This window comes from Apodemus sylvaticus, chromosome 1 (genome assembly GCF_947179515.1).
Source record: "Apodemus sylvaticus chromosome 1, mApoSyl1.1, whole genome shotgun sequence".
In the NCBI taxonomy this organism is placed as follows: Eukaryota; Metazoa; Chordata; class Mammalia; order Rodentia; family Muridae; genus Apodemus; species Apodemus sylvaticus.
In genome coordinates this window covers 67,348,458-67,364,507 of record NC_067472.1, presented here as the reverse complement: position 1 = coordinate 67,364,507, position 16,050 = coordinate 67,348,458, and positions in this window count along the sequence as shown.

Below are 16,050 nucleotides of genomic sequence, written 5' to 3'. Positions count from 1 at the left end.
TTCACGCATGCCTAGAGGCTGAGGTGGCAGAGGCAGGATGTGACAATGACGGATGCTGCCCCCAGTCACACTGTATGTGTGCACACACTGCCCTCGGTTCATGCCCAACACAAGCACCTCACAGAGACTGTCACACTGCACACAAAGGAAGCTTTCTAGGCTAATGAGCACCTAGAAGGCCAGCCTTGAGCCTGTGATAAGAAAATTACATCCTAGAATGCTTTGCCCAACACACAATTACAGTGTATTTAACAACTCAGTGGTGTTGAAACAAGCTAGAGCCAGGAAGCCAGTTAAACCACCCCTGTGAGGGTGAAGCTGCCAGGTACCATTATAGAGAAAAAGAGAGCATGCTTTATAGCCTCACAGTGCCTTCAACCCTTATAACATTAAATGGTCTCAGGAGTGTGTCCTGTGAGATAGGGGTGGGGGGTGGGGGGGTAAGAGCGGGACACATCCTAGGTGCCTTCTCACACCTGCTGACCAAAAGACAGAATGGTACTGGAGATGGGGTGGGCTCTGTGTGGGGGTATCTCCAGCCCTGGTTAACTAAGAAGGTTGTATGTGGGTTATCCCACTGTCATGACTCTGGTCACAAGTCAAAGTGACTTTCCTGATGCTCCAGCCTGTGGGGCTCCAAAAATAAGGAGACCTTTGTGGTCACATAGGGTCCCCAAACAACTTCCTTCTACAGAGTCAAGAACCCCAGTCAGAGACTCCAAAGGCACGTTGATGCTTAAGTTAAGGTCTTATAAATTAGGGCTGATTTAAGAGCTCCAAGTTTGTTTTAACTGCGAAAGTTTCCATTTTATGTCAATGTTGACAAATGATTATCAGATATATAAATGAGGTTTAAAAAAATAACTATATACAAAGGTCACTGAAAAAAAATATAGCTTTATTGCTTTCTTAATTAAAGACTAGGAAGAAAGTATCTGGCTGGCTTGTCTGCTTCCCTAACCCTTCCAAGATTCATTATGCATGTGGTTTGCCGGAACATTCACAAGGGCAGCAGCATGCTGGAGTCATGAAGAGCAGCAGGCTATACCCAGGTTTAAGGAAGGACGAACTTATGATGGATCAGGGCTGCAGTGCAGTGATGAAGGGCCATCAGCAGTGGAACCAAGGTGTCAGGGTCCAGGCAGACCCTGCGCCCACGACCACTGGCCATCGCTGGCCAGTCGGGCTGCAAACAGTAGTGGATTTATGGTGCCTTTCACCACACAGAAGCCACTTCAGAACTCTGCCTCCCACCAGTCACGAGAGACTCTCCTCCATCTTGGTTCTCAGACTCCAGAGAGATCAGACAGACTGAGGTACGCAAACATAACCCAAGGCCAACATTGCGGGGGTCTAAGCCCGACGGGCATTGGCCTGCACCCAGGCCCTGGGCTGATGGGGGGGGGGCATCGGGTTGCCAACCCAGCCAGGACGTTTTTGCCCAGGCCCGGCGCGTGTGCAGCCATTTTGCCTACAGGACATCAGAGAGTTCTAGCCGGCAAAGCCAGCTAACAGGCATAGCCCAAGGCTAACATAGCGGGGGTCTAGGCCCCAACAGGCCCAGGACTGACCCCAAGAACTGGGCTTCTCGGTGGGCCATCTGTGTGTCAACCCGGCCAGGAGGTTGTTAGCCCAGCAGACACTCCCGGCACTTTCAGGGAGCGCGAGTGCGTGCATGCCCGCCATCCTGGCCACCTGACAGACCCAATTAACAGTCAGAGCCCGAGGGGAACTTTGCTCGGACCTTGGCCTCCCAGGCTTTTGCCTAGACTCAGGGCCTGAGCAGCTAGGCTAGCCTTGTGTGCACCAACCCGGTTGGGAGATCAGCTGCCCAGCAGAGTGATCAGCAAGCGGAAAAGGTCCCCACAGCATACATCATCAGCACTCCCTGAAGGAGCAAACGGGCTCCATCTGGTTCACAGACACAATCTGGGGCAAAGCACACTAGAGCTGCAACGGCACCCAAGAGGAGGACAGCACATCAGCAATCTGCTACAGGGGAAATCCAGCCATCCTTTGTTGCAGAAATAGCCCCAGAGCCCCTCAGGAGGCTCAAATACTAGCCAGAGACAAGACCAACTAACTCCAGAGAATAAGATGACAAAGGGCAAACGCAGGAATGCTACTAACAGAAATCTAGGCAATATGGCAGCATCTGAACCAAACTCTCCAACATCAGCAAGTCCTGGTTATGCCAACACACCAGAGAAACAAGATTTGGATTTAAAATCACTGTTCATGATGCTGCTAGAAGAACACAAAAAGGACATAAATGGATCTCTTAAAGAAATACAGGGGAACATGAATAAGCTAGAAACCCGTATAATGGAAACACAAAAATCACTTAAAGAAATGCAGGAGAATAAGGCTCAAGAGATAGAAACCAATAAAGAAGAAACACAAAAAACAAACAAGCAAACAAACAAAAAAAACGTAAAGAAATGCAGGAGAACTTGAGTCAAGAGGCAGAAGTCATGAAAGAGGAAACACAAACATCTCCTTTTTTCCCATAAAATAAACACATTTTTTATTCGATATATTTTTATTTACATTTCAAATGATTTCCCCTTTTCTAGCCCCCCACACCCCGAAAGTCCCGTAAGCCCCCTTCTCTCCCCCTGTCCTCCCACAAACATCTCTTAAAGAATTACAGGAAAACACAAACAAACAAATGATGGAACTGAGCAAAACCATCCTGGATCTAAAAACAGAAGTAGAAACAACTAAGAAATCACAAAGGGAGACAACTTTGGAGATAGAAAATCTTGAGAAGAAATCAGGGGCCATAGATGCAAATATAAACAAGAGAATACAAGAGATGGAAGAAAGAATCTCAGATGCCGAAGATACCATAGAAACCATTGACTCAACAGTCAAAGAAAATGCAAAATGTAAAAAGCTTGTATCCCAGAACATCCAGGAAATCCAGAATACAATGAAAAGACCAAACCTAAGGATTATAGGTATAGATGAGAGTGAAGATTTACAACAGAAAGGGCCAGCAAATATCTTCAACAAAATTATGGAAGAAAACTTTCCCAACTTAAAGAGAGAGATGCCTATGAATATACAAGAAGCCTACAAAACTCTTAAAGAGAGAGATGCCTATGAATATACAAGAAGCCTACAAAACTCTAAACAGACTGGACCTGAGCAGAAATACCTCTCGCCACATAATAATTAAAACCACAAATGCACTAAACAAAGAAAGAATATTAAAGGCAGTAAGAGAAAAAGGCCAAGTAACATATAAAGGAAGACCTATCAGAATCACACCAGATTTCTCACCAGAGACCATGAAAGCTAGAAGATCCTGGGTAGATCACATGCAGACTCTAAAAGAACACAAATGTCAGCCAAGACTACTATGCCCAGCAAAACTCTCAATCACAATAGATGGAGAAACCAAGACATTCCATGACAAAGCTAAATTTACACAATATCTTTCCACAAACCCAACTCTGCAAAGAATAATAGGAGGAAAACTCCAGTACAAGGAGGAAACTACACCCTGGCAAAAGCAAGATAGCAACCTTCCTTCATCAAACCCAAAAGAAGATAACCACTCAAATATAAAAATAACATCAAAAATGACAGGAAGTAACAATCACTATTCCTTAATATCTCTTAACATCAATGGACTCAATTCCCATAAAAAGACATAGACTAACAGACTGGATAAGGAAACAGGACCCTACATTTTGCTGCATACAGGAAACACACCTAAATGTCAAAGACAAAAACTACCTTAGAGTAAAAGGCTGGAAGACAATTTTACAAGCCAATGGTCTTGGGAAACAAGCCAGAGTAGCCATTCTAATATCAAATAAAATTGACTTTCAACCTAAAGTTATCAAAAGAGACACTGAGGGACACTTCTTGCTGGTCAAAAGAAAAATCCACTAAGAAGAACTTTCAATTCTGAATATCTATGCACCAAATGCAAGGGCACCCTCATTCATAAAAGAAACTTTACTAAAGTTCAAAGCACACATTTCACCTAACACAATAATTGTGGGGGACTTCAACATTCCACTCTCCTCAATGAACTGATAAAGAAAACAAAAACTAAACAGGGACACAGTAAAACTAATTGAAGCTTTGGAACAATTGGACTTAATGGATACTTATAGAACATTTCACCCTAAAGCAAAAGAATATACCTTCTTCTCAGCACCTCATGGTACCTTCTCCAAAATCGACCATATAATTGGTCACAAGAAAGACCTCAACAAATACAAGAAGATCGAACTAATCCCATGCCTCCTATCAGATCACTATGGTGTAAGAGTGGTTTTCAATAGCAACAAAAACAACAGAAAGCCCACATGCACATGGAGGCTGAACAATGCTCTACTCAATGACACCTTGGCCAAAGAAGAAATAAAGAAAGAAATCAGAGACTTTTTAGAATTTAATGAAAATGAAGGCACAACATACCCAAATCTTTGGGACACAATGAAAGCAATGCTAAGAGGAAAACTCATAGCCCTGAGTGCCTCCAAAAAGAAAATGGAGAGAGCATACACTAGCAGCTTAACGACACACCTGAAAGTCCTGGAACAAAAAGAAGCCAATTCACCCAGGAGGAGTAGAAGACAGGAAATCATCAAACTCAGGACTGAAATCAATCAATTAGAAACTAAGAGAACCATACAAAGAATCAATGGATCCAGGAGCTAGTTCTTTGAGAAAATCAACAAGATAGAAGAACCCTTAGCCAGACTAACCAAAGGGCACAGATACAGTATCTAAATTAACAAAATTAGAAATGAAAAGGGAGATATAACAACAGAAACAGGAAATCCAAAAAATCATCAGATCCTACTACAAAAGCCTATACTCAACACAACTGGAGAATCTGGAGGAAATGGACAATTTCCTTGACAGATACCAAATACCAAAATTAAATCAGGACCAAATAGATCATCTAAACAGTCCCATAACCCCTAAAGAAATAGAAGGGGTCATAGAAAGTCTTCCAACCAAAAAAGGCACAGGACCAGATAGTTTCAGTGCAGAATTCTATCAGACCTTCAAAGAAGACCTAACACCAATACTCTTCAAACTATTCCATAAAATAGAAACAGAAGGAACACTACCCAATTCCTTCTATGAAGCCACAATTATGCTGATACCAAAACCACACAAAGATCCAACAAAGAAAGAGGACTTCAGACCAATTTCCCTTATGAACATCGATGCAAAAATACTCAATAAAATTCTTGCCAACCGAATCCAAGAACACATCAAAACGATCATCCACCATGATCAAGTAGGCTTTATCCCAGGGATGTGGGGTTGGTTCAATATACGGAAATCCATCAATGCAATCCAATACATAAACAAACTCAAAGAAAAAAACCACATGGTCATTTCATTGGATGCTGAAAATGCATTTGGCATTATTCAGCATCCTTTCATGCTTAAAGTCTTGGAAAGAACAGGAATTCAAGGCCCATACCTAAACATAGTAAAAGCAATATACAGCAAACCGGTAGCCAGCATCAAACTAAATGGAGAGAAACTTGAAGCAATCCCACTAAAATCAGGGACTAGACAGGGCTGCCCCCTTTCTCCTTATCTTTTCAATATTGTACTTGAGGGACTAGCTCGGGCAATTCAACAACATAAGGAGGTCAAAGGGATACAAATTGGAAAGGAAGAAGTCAAACTATCATTATTTGCAGATGATATGATAGTCTACCTAAGTGACCCAAAAAACTCCACTAGAGAACTTCTACAGCTGATAAACAACTTCAGCAAAGTGGCAGGTTATAAAATCAACTCAAGCAAATCAGTAGCCTTCCTATACTCAAAGGATAAGCAGGCTGAGAAAGAAATTAGGGAAATGACCCCCTTTGCAATAGCCACAAACAGTATAAAGTACCTTGGGATAACTCTTACCAAACATGTGAAAGATCTGTATGACAAGAACTTCAAGACTATGAAGAAGGAAATGGAAGAAGACCTCAAAAAATGGAAAAACCTCCCATGCTAATGGATCAGCAGGATTAATATAGTTAAAATGGCCATTTTGCCAAAAGCAATATACAGATTCAACAATACCCATCAAAATCCCAACTCAATTTTTCACAGAGTTTGTAAGAGAAATCCTCAAATTCAACTGGAATAACCAAAAACCCAGCATAGCTAAAACTATTCTCAACAATAAAAGAAATTCTGGGGGAATCAGTATCCCTGACCTCAAGCAATACTACAGAGCAATAGTGTTAAAAACTGCATGGTATTGGTACAGTGACAGGCAGGTAGATCAATGGAACAGGATTGAAGATTCAGAAATGAACCCACACACCTATGGCCACTTGATCCTCGACAAAGGTGCTGAAAACATCCAATGGAAAAAAGATAGCCTTTTCAACAAATGGTGCTGGTTCAACTAGAGGTCAGCATGCAGAAGAATGGGAATTGATCCATCCTTGTCTCCTTGTACTGAGCTCAACTCCAAATGGATCAAGGACCTACACATAAATCCAGACACTCTGAAGCTAATAGAAAAGAAACTGGGGAAGACCCTTGAGGACATTGGTACAGGATGAAAGTTCCTGAACAAAACACCAATAGTGTATGCTCTAAGATCAATAATTGACAAATGGGACCTCGTAAAATTACAAAGTTTCTGTAAGGCAAAGGACACCATCAAAAGGGCAAATCGGCAACCAACAAATTAGGAAAAGATCTTCACCAACCCTACATCAGATAGAGGGCTAATATCCATCATCTATAAAGAACTCAAGAAGTTAGACCCCAGAAAACCAAATAACCCTATTAAAAAATGCGGTACAGAGTTAAACAAAGAATTTTCACCTGAAGAACTTCAGATGGTGGAGAAGCATCTTAAAAAATCCTCAACTTCGTTAGTCATTAGGGAAATGCAAATCAAAACAACCCTGAGATTTCACCTTACACCAGTCACCATGGCTAAGATTAACATGAAGAACTTCGGAGAGCTGAGAAACACCTTAAGAAATGTTCAACATCATTAATCATTAGGGAAATGCAAAGCAAAACAACCCTGAGATTTCACCTCACACCAGTCAGAATGGCTAAGGTCAAAAAATCAGGAGACAGCAGGTGTTGGCGAGGATGTGGAGAAAGAGGAACACTCCTCCACTGCTGGTGGGATTGCAAGATGGTGCAACCACTTTGGAAATCAGTCTGGCGGTTCCTCAGAAAACTGGCATGTCACTTCCTGAGGACCCTGTTATACCACTACTGGGCATATATCCAGAGGATTCTTCAGCATGCAATAAGGACACATGCTCCACTATGTTCATAGCAGCCCTATTTGTAGTAGCCAGAAGCTGGAAAGAACCTAGATGTTCTTCAGCGGAGGAATGGATACAAAAAATGTGGTATATTTACACAATGTAGTACTATTCAGCCATTAGAAACAATGAATTCATGAAATCCTTAGACAAATGGATGGAGCTGGAGAACATCATACTAAGTGAGGTAACCCAGTCTCAAAAGATCAGTCGTGGTATGCACTCACTGATAAGTGGATATTAGCCTAGAAACTTTGAATACCCAGGACATAATCCACAAATTAAATGATGTCCAAAAAGAATGGAGGAGTGGCCCCTGGTTCTGGAAAGACTCAGTGCAAGAGTATAGGGGAATTCCAGAACAGGGAAGTGGGAAGGGGTGAATGGAAGAATAGGGGGACAGAAGAAGCCTTATGGGACTTGCGGGGAGTGGGGAGCCAGAAAAGGGGAAATCATTTGCAATGTAAATAAAAAAATAAAATAAAAATTAAAAAAAAAAAAAGAACAGCTTGTTGGGGAAGGGAAACCTGAGGGAGGAGGGAGGGAGTTTGGGGAAAAAAAAATTCAGGAGATAGCAGATGTTGTCGAGGATGTGGAGAAAGAGGAACACTCCTCCACTGCTGGTGGGGTTGCTAATTGGTACAACCACTCTGGAAATCAGTCTCGCGGTTCCTCAGAAAACTGGACACCTGGGCATATACCCAGAAGATTCCCCAGCATGTGATAAGGATACATGTTCCACTATGCTCATTGCATCCCTATTTATAATAGCCAGAAGCTGGAAAGAAGCCAGGTATCCCTCAACAGAAGAGTGGATGCAAAAAATGTGGTATATATACACAATGGAGTACTATTCAGCCATCAGACAATGAATTCATGAAATTCTTAGGCAAATGGATGGAGTTGGAGAACATCATACTAAATGAGGTAACACAGACTCAAAAGATGGATCATGGTATGCACTCACTAATAAGTGGATATTAACCTAGAAAACTGGAATACCCAAAACATAATCCACACATCAAATGAGGTACAAGAAGAACGGAGGAGTGGCCCCTTGTTCTGGAAAGACTCAGTGAAACAGTATAGGGCAAAACCAGAACGGGGAAGTGGGAAGGGTTGGGTGGGAAAACAGGGGGAGGGAAGGGGGCTGATGGGACTTTCGGGGAGTGGGGGTCTAGAAAAGGGCAAATCATTTGAAATGTAAATAAAAATATATAGAATAAAAAAAAAGAAAAAAAGAGAGAGAATGATGTAATTCTATTTCAATTAAAGCCATATTCAAAATTAAAAAGAAAAAAGTCACTTTAAGAAACTGCAGGATGGGCTGGAGAGATGACTCAGTGGTTAAGAGCACTGATTGCTCTTCCAGAGAACCTGAGTTCAATTCCCAGGAACTACATGGTGGGTCACAAGCATCTGTAATTGGTTCCTGTGCCTTCTTCTGGGGTGTCTGAAGATAGAGGCAGTCTACTCACTACATAAAATAAATAAATAAATCTTTAAAAAGAAGAAGAAGAGGAAAAAGAGGACGGACGGACTTATTGAAAGCAGCAGCAACTACCAACCTTAAAGTCCAGAGTCAGCTCAGAATGGCTGGTGTTCCCATCATGCACAGAGAAACTTATAAGCTGAACACAGGTTCCTTCCTCCCTTTCCTCACTGGCTAAGTAATCAGGAGGGTATGGTCTTACAGGCCATCTGGGCCATATCATCCCCTCTGCCACTTAACATTTGCCTATTTCTCTGCAAGGACTATGTGTGCATTTTCTCTGTTTTACATCCTGTTTATTTCAAGCATACAACTTTTTCACATCTGCAGGTCATCAGGCAAGCTTAACTCTTGGTAATTTTCAACTCTAAGGTTTTATTTTCAGTGTAAGGGAGGGAGCTTAGCAGAGTTTCCTAGCTAGTCAGGCTGCCAGCAGCAGAACAGTCTTTCCTGCTCCTATGTACCTGGACTTAATTCACTCAAGGTCCATTTGTCTTGAAAATGGATCGTTATATTTTAGTTCATACACAAATTCTTAGAAGTAGAACTAGTAGGCCAGTTGGTCTCTCTCTCTCTCTCTCTCTCTCTCTCTCTCTCTCTCTCTCTCTCTCTCTCTCTCTCTCTCTGTGTGTGTGTGTGTGTGTGTGTGTGTGTGTACATTAAGGAAAACCAGAAATGGCTTCCTGTGTATCCCCAGCAATGATGTAATAGAGTTCTTTTTTTGAAGCACTATCCCAGACTAAATTGACCTTGAATTTGAACTTCTAATCCTCCTTCCTCCACCTCACAAGTGCTCCAATTAGAGCTATGCATGGTTCCTGTAGTGCTGGAAGTTGAACCCACATTTGTTCGGTATCCCAAGTGCTCCACATCCCATCCAAAACTCATTGCCAATCTTTTAAATTTTATCTTTTCTGGTGGGAGTGTCGCATCTCAGTTCAGTCTCCATTACTTGTGCTTTTAAAAATGTGAGCATGGAACTACACTCACTAACTTCAAAACATTCTGACGACCAAAAGAAGCTGAGAGCCTCAGGAAACACACCTTGGGTACACATGATAAGCAGGCTCTATCACCTGCTTTGGATCTAGGAACAAGGCAGGAGTTGGGTTGGCCCCCAGGCTGAGTACTGAGCTAGTGTGAGCTCTGTGAGAGATGCTAGGACCCATGCTTTCTGTGTGGCTCTTGTTACTGGCAGCTACTCAGGTCTGGGCTCTGGTCCATTCTAGATAAGCATAGATCTGACAAACACAACCCAGGTTCAAGAAGACAGAACTATCTCCTTTCTCTCTTGGCTATTGAGACATACTGGTCTTCCATGAATTGTCTCTTGCTACCACTCTGTGTCTGTGAAGTCCTGTCACTAGGATGGATCACCACAGCTTCAACTGGTGACTGGACAGAAAGGCTGTTTGGTTGTGATGTGTAGAATCAATAATGAGATGGTGAGATGAGGCTTGGCAATTCCAGCCAGTGAGCAGTGGCTTGCAAAAGCCATTGATCCATGATCACCAGATTGTGCTAATGCCCAAAACAATCTTTAGTCTACCACAACACTGATGGAGTGAAATGCTAACCACAGGGTGTATGGAGGATGGACAGGGGATGGAGAAATCTTCAATCTTCTAGGCTTGGAATGGCTGGCGTTGTCAACATTCCACAGGGTGTTCAAAGCTGCCTCTCACTCAAATACCACATCTTGGCTGTTTGTAATCAACGTTAAATATTGGTTGTATCCAAAGTTCAACTTCATGAACCACACAATGTTCCACAGGCATGCCTCAGAAGCTTTTCAGTTCCCACCCAAACAACTGGAAGCTAGAAAAAGACACATTCTCTTAAAAACAAATCAGTCAAAAGAAAATGGCAAGAACCGTTTTGTATTCAAAGAGGATGTTGCCGCAGTTTAAAAATAGACTGTTTTCTGTAATAAGAACAATGACTATTTTACAAAGGTTAGTAGCTCTAGGCCCATAAATCCAGGGAACATCTAAATGTACCAGGCAAGGGCTCCTCCTTCTAATTCAAGCCCTCCATTTCTCCATTAAGCTGCTAACTAGGTCATTAGCAAGGGACCTGCAACAGCTCCCATCAGCCCACGCCTGCTTGCTTACCAGCTGGATCCGGAGTAGGAAGCTGGGAGTGATGGATAGCAAGCCTGCTGGGGACTCATCTTCTTTCCTGGGGCACGTCCCGAGGACCGAACTGCATGGGCCTGTCTGGGATGACAGTAAATAAGCACTCGGTGATTTTCTTTGGAGAGATGGATGGAGTCTCTGCCCTTCTAGTTATTGGGGTTTTACAGCACATGATGCCACAGGAGTCAGTCACACCAGGAGCCCAGATCAAAGGATAGAGATTGTGCTAATGCCCAATTAGAGCAGCAAGGAGAAAGTCGATTATTATAACAATTATTGAACACTGGCATATGTTCTAATCTGTATGTTTATATGCACACACACACACATACACACACACATACACACACATACACATACATATACACACACATACACACACATACACACACACACACATACACACACACTTGCGTACATGCATGCTACAGTTGTCAGGGGGGAAAAAGACATTGAAACTCACATCTCTGTGTTTCTGGGCTATGGTCTAAGGCAAGAGGCTGACAGGCATGAGGTGCTGGCAAAGATTCCAAGCTTGGCCATTAGCTGAGAAAACCAGGAGTGAACAAGGCTCCTTTTGAACATGGTTATTCACTATCAGTGTAGGTCATCCTGTGGTATGCTCAGCAAACCCTCTCCTGCTGTGACCCCAAATCACTCACTGCCTGGATGTGCTGGGAGTGAGTGTTGGGGAGTCAGCTTTTCTGGTCAGACTTCACTTCTAGCTAAAGTGGATGATTCTCGTTGACAGCCTGCAAGCAGCTTAAACCTGTCAAGACTAACACTGAGAGTCTTCCCCATTCTGTCTTCTTCCCTGGCCCCTGTCTGTCCCTATGGTTGCTGCCTACACCCCTTCTGCAGTGTTCCTCACCTGAGGGGTCCCTCCACCCAGAGAGCTGTCCAGGACTCAAAGTTGGATATCTACCACCTCCATCCCTCCCTCCCTGCACTCACTCAAGATTAGCCAGATACCAAGTTCAATTTTGGCAAGTTCTAAATCAGGAGGAAACATCAGCCACTCCCTCTTCAAAATGGAATCCTATCTTCTCAGCTACAGAAATCTGTTCTACACAGGAGCCATCCTAATGGCACTCAAACAGGAGGCTAGAATTGCAGTGTCTCCATCAGGTTCCTGGTGAGTATCAGAGAAACAGAATGTCTGTATGTGGGTCACCATGTACTATTAGAGTAACTGGCACCTTTGTAAGTCAGCTCAAATGTTGGTGCAGCGAGGTATGCACTGCCGGGATGACAACCCTCAAGTGAGACGTATACTACTACTATGTCTATCCTCTAGTAGGCTGTGTACCACAAGTCTGACAACCCTATAGCAGGATGGAAACCTGACCCTCTCCCTGTTCTAAGACTGGAATCTAAGGCTCTTGGGACATCATTGCTCCACACATCAAGACTACTCTTCCCCCTATAGCCCACCTGGTTGGCCTGTTCACCTCTACCAATCTCAATCCTTCCGATCTCTTGCTTCATGCTTGCCTTTAGGCCTCTGCATCCAAAGCCTTGAACCCTTTCTGATTTCTGCCTCCATTTGATTCCAGAACTTACCCAGGTGCTTTTGATCCTGACTTGGCCACCTCTTCCTCCAAGAAGTCTTCCCTATTTCTGTGCCAAGGGTACTACCTGGCATTTTCCTTCATAGATCCAGCCATTGTATGGGATTGGTCATTTGTCTCCTTGTGGATAAAGAACATCTCATTAAAATTATTGTTTTTAAATGTTATCATTGCTGCATCTATACCATCTGTTTTCATGTGATGAGCAGCAGTGGCAATAGCCAGCAGATCCAGGGAAGACAATACAACTGCTAGATGATTGAATGTTAGTGAGATGTCAGCTAGTTCATGATCCTCCTTCTAGAAACTTCTACTGTGCTTAGACTGTGGGGTTGTATCAGCTACCCAAGAACCAGCTGAATCTCTTCACTAAGAGAACTTGTGCCACCTGGGACTGTGGCTGCAGGTTTGTTCCCTGAGAAAAGTTCCAGGATGGAGACAATGCAGGGTATGATATATCTGTATCAAGAATCAACAGATAGCCTGTAAACCAAGGTACTTTACTATGGCTCAAGGTCTTGTTCTGAGGTCTGTTCTTCATTGCTGCTTGAGTCTTTGTGCCCTGTCCTCAGGGAACCTGCTTCCTGAGGCCAGGCACAGGAAGATATAGCTGGCCTTCTTCCAGTAAGCAGAATCAAACGCATGCATCATAACTCCCTGTATGATGACTGTAATGATATTGGTGGCAGATTCAAAGCCCTAAAGTTGGCCTTCATCTGTAGCTCCCAACTCCTCCTCAGAAGGATGCTTTACTGGGTGTTCATCTCTTTGAGGGAGATCTGTAGAAGACCATCCCCCTAAAACTTTTAAGGAAAGGAGTTGTCTCACTGCAGCTTGTTATTGGGCAAGGCATGTATGAAGAGTTTCACGGCCAGCATTTCAATACTCATAAAGTTGGGATGCACATTGTACTTGCCCTTGGGCTTGGGCAGCCATTAATAATGAGTTTGGTTTCTCTCTAACCTTCACCCTTCTCCATATCTCTCAGTTGGTGATATCTTCTCATATCTGGCCAAAGCCTAGTCAGCATTTGTTCCACAGAAGTGGTCAATGCTGACCAACAAAACCTACTGTACTCTGTCTCTATTCTATTCCTGCCCTGAAGCTATTTGGTGGGGTCAGTAAAGGCTAGCTTTTTCTCCTGAGGCAGCAGCAAGCAGTGTTGGAGATGAAGGAGATACAGGGGATCAACTTAACGTTTCCTAGTCATACAAATCCAGAAGTTTTGGTGACCAAGAGTCTATAGAGAAAGCTACAGCTTGTTCTCTTGCATCATGGGAAATGTAGACTAAACCCAGGTATTTAGATGCTCTTGGCAGGAGACTATCAACAGTGATATTTGGAAGACATGTCACGATATTAACAGTAGATCCTGGACATTTCCAATCTATGTAGGGGAACTCATCTCAAAGAAGAAATGGAAACATGTCCAGGAGTAGATGATTTAGTCCACAGACTTCCCCAAAGAAGATTGGGTATGTGTGCCTTGGGGGGACACTAGGCAGGGACTCCTGATGGAGCAGAGCTCGGGGGGGCAGGAAGCTTAGCCACCTACGGCCATCACACAGCAAAGCTGGTGGAGACTCCTGCCAATCATGTTCCTCAGCTTCCATCTTCAGCATGAGATGGTAAGACAAAGCCACCCACCTAAGATAGAAGCTCTGAGTTAGAAGCAGAAAGCAGGCTGATTCCTTTTTCCATGTCCTGTCCACCCAGTATGTCTCCACTCCTCCCTGTCTTCCAGGCTCTACTCACAGACTGACTAGCTGTGCTTTTAGTCCTGGATCATCCATTAGTACTCTACCACTTGTGCAAATGAAGAACCTGATTGACTTCTTCCGACCCTCCTGCTGTCCCCAGCCCATGATGCTTTGTGTAGCCTAGAGCCCTCTTGATCTCCAGCACTGGGTCTCTTTAGTATTGTGGGAGGAAGAGGAACCAACAAGCCATGTGGTCAAGGATAAGAAAGACAGCAAGGTCCCACTCCAAAGGAGCCACAGCCCACACACATGCATTTCCTCCTACACATTCACAGCCAGGATGGGGTGGGGGGACATGTGGAGAGGCAGAGGACAACACATCACTGCACCACCATCCAGCTGTTCCTCTGTGGCTGTTCCATGCCGAGGAAGCTTCAGTGAGCAATAACATATGGGGAAAGAAGATGCTGCAGTCGCACATGCTTCAGAAATCATAGTCACATCCATGCAATGCGCTCATATGATCTCAAGGCAGAATTTATTTCAGAGCACTGTCAGATGCTCTGGGATGCCGGATATGTCACTGTGGTGCGTCATCTTTGTGATGTGTTTGTCATTTGAATGGGTCTGTCGCTGTTTCCCCTAGGCTGGGCAAGCCCAGGAGGAGACAGAAATAAATCAGCAGGACATTATATATTTTCTACAATGTCAAGTGATGTTCCCCATGGTGGATCTGGGAGGAAATTGATTTGCCTCCTTTCTCAAGTAGCAGATGGAAAAGTATGCCTCTGAGCTTGCTGTACTCAGGTAGGGACATAGCCTCCTGTTCTGGGGCTCCTACTTGAGGAGTGCCTTCTCCCAGCTCCTCCCTGGCCTAGAGAACTTCTGAGGAAATGGCTTGAATCTCATGTCACACCATGGAAAAATATGTGAATACCTCATAGACCCCTTGATGAACCCCATTCTTAAACCCCAAGTGCTTTCAGTTGTGTGCCCCACCTCACAGGCTGCCTGTCCTTTTCCCTCTCTATAAACCAAGTGTTTTCTTTATTCATATTTTCTGTGTGACTTGATGCAGTTCTTCCTTTTCCAATTTTTGGCACAATGATATAGAGATATGTCACCAAAGGAGGACTTTATATCCTTTGGTGAAGTCACTTAGGTCTGGGCAGGTGGATGCTGGCTGAGGAAGATTATGCCTAGGGCCAGTGGATCCCCTGGCAGAGGTAATTTGGAAGCATTTGCCATGGCCACTGTGTACATGTGGAATCAGAGATGGTTTGATTAAATCTACTGCAAACCATAAGGTTAATGTCACCGTCTATAAGTTGAAATAACTCCTACGTGTAGCACATCTTTCAAATAGTAGATCATCTTGTTGCTCCTGTTGAACTCTATTGATAACTGCCAACATGATCTACAACATCTGAGCCCACTGGCCAAGCTGCCTCATCCACTTTCAAACTACATTTTTTGGGTCATGCTTTATTTTGGTCCTTTTTGTTAGTATCTTGGACTCCAAAAGACCTGAGGAAGCCTTGACCTTCTTTTAAACATTGGAATTAATTTACTGAAGGATCAAATAGCAGCCATTGCCTGATGTGTGGAGTCCCGAAGGAGGCATGTAGCCATTTTATGAATCTGCAGGACCCCTTGTATGCCCTGTTTGCCTTGTGTGTCCCAATGGAAAAATCTGAAATGAACAAAGCAGAAACTGGAAACTGAAAACAGAGTTAATAAGGAAGAGTCTGTGTCACCCAGGCAGCCATTGCTGGTAACAGAAGACTGACTTGACTTTATTTAAGTGATATTCAAGAACAATGCTTACATTAGCTAATCTTGGAAATATGGCTATCAAGA